The 5,271-nt window shown below is 56.5% G+C and overlaps 1 long non-coding RNA gene across 1 annotated transcript; it reads left to right on the forward strand.

Annotated features, from left to right (window-relative positions):
- Window positions 1-16: 16 nt before the first annotated feature.
- Window positions 17-3,033, forward strand: LOC140702455 (uncharacterized). Its single transcript, XR_012081637.2, has 2 exons — window positions 17-156; window positions 2,825-3,033. It is a non-coding gene; the product is annotated as an uncharacterized LOC140702455 (long non-coding RNA).
- The last annotated feature ends 2,238 nt before the right edge of the window (window positions 3,034-5,271 follow it).

Below are 5,271 nucleotides of genomic sequence, written 5' to 3' on the forward strand. Positions count from 1 at the left end.
CCCCGTTGGCCGCCTCCGATCCGCTCGCGGGCGCCCCTTTTCCCCGAGGCCGCCCCAGAGCGCAGGAAGGAAGGAAGGAAGGAAGGGAGCCGTCGGGCCGGGCAGAACCTCCGCGTTCAGGAGCAGCCTACCCCGCGAGGGAGGGGCCGGGCTGGGGTAAGAAGGCGCCCTCCGGAGGCGCGGCCCCTCCGGCCAGAGACCCCCCCCCCCGGCGACCTTGCGCCCCCAGGAGAGGCGCCCCCAAGCCCCCACTCCTCCCCCCCCGACCCGCCAGGCCCCTTCCCCTCTGGCGGGCCCTGGCCTGCTCCGGAGGGTCCCCAGGGGACCAGAGCGGGCCCTGAGGGCTTGGCTGCTGCCCTCCCGAGGCCCAGGCTCCCCCTTGGAAGCTCCCTCGAGGGCCTGGCCCAGCCTCCCGCCTGGACTACTACTGGCGGTGGGGCGGCCCTTGGAGAGGAGGCCAGGAAGGGCCCGATTCGAAGGGCTGGGGATTCGCCAACTTTGCTGCGGGGCAGCTGGGGGGGGGAGGGAGCCGCCCTCCCCCAGAAGACCTTGGAGGGGGGCAAAGAGTCCTCCTGGTTTTGGGTCTCTCTTGAGGGAGGCCAAGGCAGCCCCCCCCCCCACATCTTTCCCCTGTTTCCTCCAGCCAAGCCTTTGGGCAGGGGACAGCGTGCAGGTGCTGGTTTTCTTTCAGGTTGTTTTTTAAAATGGAAGTTATCATTTGTGTTTTAAAGAAGATGCTTCTAAATAATTTTAGGTGTGTCGTAATGGCTTCATGGGCTTAATGCTATTTTAATTTTTTTTTTTTTACTTCTTGTGTCTTAGCTGTGCAGCTACCCAGGGTTTCAGGAGGGGAGGCAACATGTGCATAGGAGAACTTCAGGAGACCCCCCCCCCTTTAGAGACAGAGCCTTTTTGGGGGGGAGAGAGGCACATCTGAAGAATACACACACAGATGCCCAGAGGCTCCCTTGGCCCCGAAGGGCATGCAGGTTCATTTGCTGAAGCCTTTTGGAGGCTCCCAGGCTTTTAGATTTTTTTTAGGGGTGCCTTTATCACCCCCGGCCTGGCTGCAGCCGTGCTTAATTCCCCTTCCAGTTCTATTTCTGCTTAAACATGCTAGAGATCCGTGTATTAGGCAGTTTTAAGGCCATTTTATGAACGGCCCAGAGAGCCTGGGAGAGGCGGGTTGGGGGGGGGAGATGCAGACCCTGTTTACGGCTCTCCCAGTATCTCAGGTTCTGATTAGCTGCCCTTCTAAGGAGGGACCTGGGTGAACTTATGCAAGGCATGAAGCGCAATCCTTAAGACCCCCTCAAGATCTCTTGGTCTGTCAGGGCTGGGCATTGGGCCAGAGCCATTCCCCCATCCTCCGTTTTACCAGAGCAACTGCCATTATTCCCTGGTGCCTTCTGCTTAAAGAGCCACAACTGGGGTGGGGGGAGACAAGCTGGCCCCCTTTCCCAAGGGTTTTACCCTAACCCCCTGCAGTGGTTGCTGGCCCCTGAGGAAAGGGGCCTGGGAGGCAGCCAGGTCTGGCCCTCTCGGGGGACCCCTTAGAAACCCATGCCTTTTCATGGGCAGAAGCTTACCCAGGACAAAACGTGTGTTCACTTCTACGTTGCGGCAAGACACACACACACACCCCTCACAATCCCTCGCTGCTTTGACGGGCGCACCCCTGAGGCGGTTCTGTCGCTGGGTTGAGGGCGCCGAGCAGTGATCGGACTCCACAGAAGGCCCGGAGGGGAAGCAGCCAACTTCCACAGCCCTCAGGAGGGAAAAGCCCCCCCCCCGGCCCAGTTGGCCCCCTGAGGCCTTTGCCTGGCTGCAGCTGGGTCTAGTGCCCACCCACCCTCCTTCCATGGCACACCTCCGGACCCGAGGCCCCTAAAAACACCAAGCCTCGGGGAAAAGGCCAGGCAGAGGGGAAATCCGGTGCCATTCCTTGACCGCTTACCCTTTGCCCAAAGAGGGTCAAAGTGCCTCGAGAGCCCTCCACACCACCACCTTTTTTTTTTTTGCTGAGCAGAGGGACCCTCAAAGAGCAGAGTGGGGTGGGGGACACCCATGCACCCCCCCCAGTGCTCCTACCTTTCCCCTCCAGGGTCAGGTACAGCCTCTCAACCCTGGCTGACCATTAGAAAAGCAAGGAAGATTCTTCTCTCTTGTCTAGAGTTTCATCGCATGTTTCAAAGCTGGGAAGAAGAAATGCGCAGAGGCCAAAGGAGAGATACACAAACGCCTTTTATCCTTTGCTTCTCTGCCTCTTGCTAGGCATTAGGACTGTGATTCCTCCAAACCCCCCCCCCTTTTCCCCCCTCCATCTCCTCGGAAGATGGATGTCAGAGGCCTCCTTTGCTGCTCTGTTTTATCCCTGGAGAGATTCTGGCCGTCTCTGCCCAGTGCCTGCTGGGCCCTTCTCTTGACCTCCCCTCCCTGCTCTCTCTCTCTCTCAGAGGGCCCTTTCCTTCTTTCCTACCTACCTACTGTACCTACCTACCAGCCCCTGTCACGGCTCTGCTCTGAGAAGTGTGAAGATAAACAGATCGGAAGCCTTTAAGGCCTCTCCCACTGCCCTAATATCACCCTGATAACATTTCACTCCTCCACAAACTCCCTCTGGCCTGATTTCAGCTATTTTTGAAAGGTGCCAGATAACACAGGAAAAGGTATTTTGAAAAAGCTTTAAGGTCTAGATGCCAAACGAAGCCAAAGAAATAAAAACAGGGAAGTTTTTTTTTTTCAGTCCATGAACGATGATGCTATTACATTACTGTACACGTCAGTGTCTTATCAACAAGATCGATTTCCACTTCCCTGTTAGGAAACGGGCTCTTACCTCAACTCAAGCTGGTCACGGCCCCGAGAGGTGGACGGGGTGGCTCTGTTCCGTGGCAGGAACCGTCTGTTCTGCAGCCTGACATCCTCCTGGCTCATTCCCAACTGGAATCAAACAGAAACCTCTTCCAGATCCTTTCCACAGCTCTTTCACCAAAAAATTTAAAGGATGATGATGAATTTATAATAAGGCAACAGCACATGTTGTACCTTTTTTTTTAAACTAGGTCAAGTTGCACATCTCTCGTTTCTTGCCTAATTGCTGAAGGCCATTCATTACTCTTCCTGTAACTGGTGAGACCCCCCCCCCGATGCAGGCCGGGGCAAAGGGGTGGGGGGCGGGTCGCCCAGTTGCAGATGGACTGCAACCCCCAGCGTTCCCAGCCAGCCCTGAGGAATGCTGGGAGATGCAGCCCCACAAGGCCAGGAAGGAGGGAGAGAGGGACTCACTCTGCCAGCCTCATAGGGGGCTTGGCCCCAAAGGAGCCACACAGGCAGGTGGAGGACCACTCGCTGATGATCGGTCGCCAATGGTCTCCATCGTCAAAAGACTTCAGGGCAGGAGGTGGGGGCAGCCACAGCCTACGTAGGGCAGGAAAACGATGGCTTGGATTGCCACGTAAGCCTTTGGGCTTTTGATAAAAGTCTCCGAGGGACACTTGGCCACTGCTGCAGGATAAGGGAACAGGCCTTCTGATGGACGGGTGGCTCAAGAACAGGAGGCAGGCGGTAGGAATAAATGGTGGGCTGTGCCTGTTGGGTGGGAGCGAGGAGGTTCCCCGACAAACCTGCATGCCCCCCCTCCCCGTTCAGAGCCTGCCATGGGCTACTGTAACTGCAGAATCCTTTCCAAGCGGGTTCTAGGCATGGCTCTCCCCGGCCGGCCGGCCAAGCGCCTGGTAGAGGAGGCCAAAGAAATGCAGGGGCTCGTCCTCTGATGGGAAACGCTCACCTCCTGGGCAGGAAGGGCCGCCGTCGCTTGTCTCCAGCTGTTCCGCTGCCTCCAGCTATTCTGCTCTGCCCTCTGGCGGAGGTCTGTGCGCCCTCCAGACCGGACTGCAGCCCATCCGTCTCTGTAACGCTGCAGGGAAGCACTTTGACACTCAGATCAGAGCGCCATTCTAGACAAGGGGAGGCGAGCAGAAGCTTTTCTGGATCCTACACACTGGTCAAATTGACCAGCTCAGGAATGCATCTTCAGCTCCACTTTTCACAGGAAAACTTCCCCCTTCTTCCCCTACGAGTCGTCAGAACGGGAGGGAAAAGGAGGTTAGGCAGCCTTCAGGGGCCCAGGCTCTACCTGCTTTAGAGAGAGCCACCCACGGGTGCCTGGAACAAATGAACGAAAGACGTCTGTGCCCTGCACGCTTGTCGTCTTTTCCCTTCTTGACAGCCAGGGTTCAAGGGAGGCCCCTGGCCTCTCCCAGTCTGCCCAGCCTTCCTCCATTTCTGCGGCATAATTTGGGGGTTTTGAGGTGTGATTCTGTTGCACCTGTGGTTGAAGTGGGAGCCACGCGCCTCTCTTGGGGAGCTCAGGAGAACCTCTCATGCCAACGTTAAGTCCAACGCCTTTAGGGAGCCCTTCATCTACAAGAGGAGACCCCAGTCTTGGAATCTTCTGCCTCTTCCCTCCGCCTGTGGCCAACCAGCCCTGTGGCAATTCCAACGCTTCCGTCTCACCCCAGAGGCAAGCAAACCCTCTTCAACCAGTGGATTCCGGGAATATGGAGAGCTTACGCAACTCTTCCTAAAAGCCTCACCCGGCACTTTCGGGGGCTGCGTTTGGCAGAGGAGGAAGCCTGCCTCTCGAGACCATCCTGCGACTGACTCTGTAACCAAGGCACGCACGCGCCAAGGGAGGACGGAGCGTGGCCACGGCCACCTGATCGGGAACCTCAGGTCCAGAGGCATACTCTGCCTTTCAGCCCCTCTTCTCTGCTGTTGTTGGCCCCTGCTGCAGGTTCAGTTGGAGTCCTGAATGACACCAGACAATGTGCTTGAAGTCCAGCGATTTGCGACGGAGATTTCCCACGCCTGAGACTGTGACCTAATGTGGTCATAATCCACTTTGCTTCATGGTTCAAAGTCACACGGTTTTAGACTTGTTGCGGAGGCCAAGCAAACCCAAAGGAGTGGAAGCACAGGATACCTTTTCTAGAGTTGCCACGAAGTGGGGCAGGGAAGGAGATAATAGTTTAAGAGACCCCCATATTGCAAGCATGCATTTCCTGTATTTTGGGTGTGGGGGTGAGTGGTACCAAAAGAGGGGGAGAATACAGAACAGGAAGAGCGTTTCTGAGCTATGGAGGTTCTCAGGAGGACGAGAAGCAGCACAGCAGAAACGGACAAGCCCAGTTATTTTCAGAGAATTAGGCTTTAGACAGTTCCTGGATCTATCAACTGACTGGAGTCAAACAGAAATAAAGCCAAATG

The sequence above is a fragment of the Pogona vitticeps genome, chromosome 12 (assembly GCF_051106095.1).
Source record: "Pogona vitticeps strain Pit_001003342236 chromosome 12, PviZW2.1, whole genome shotgun sequence".
In the NCBI taxonomy this organism is placed as follows: domain Eukaryota; kingdom Metazoa; phylum Chordata; class Lepidosauria; order Squamata; family Agamidae; genus Pogona; species Pogona vitticeps.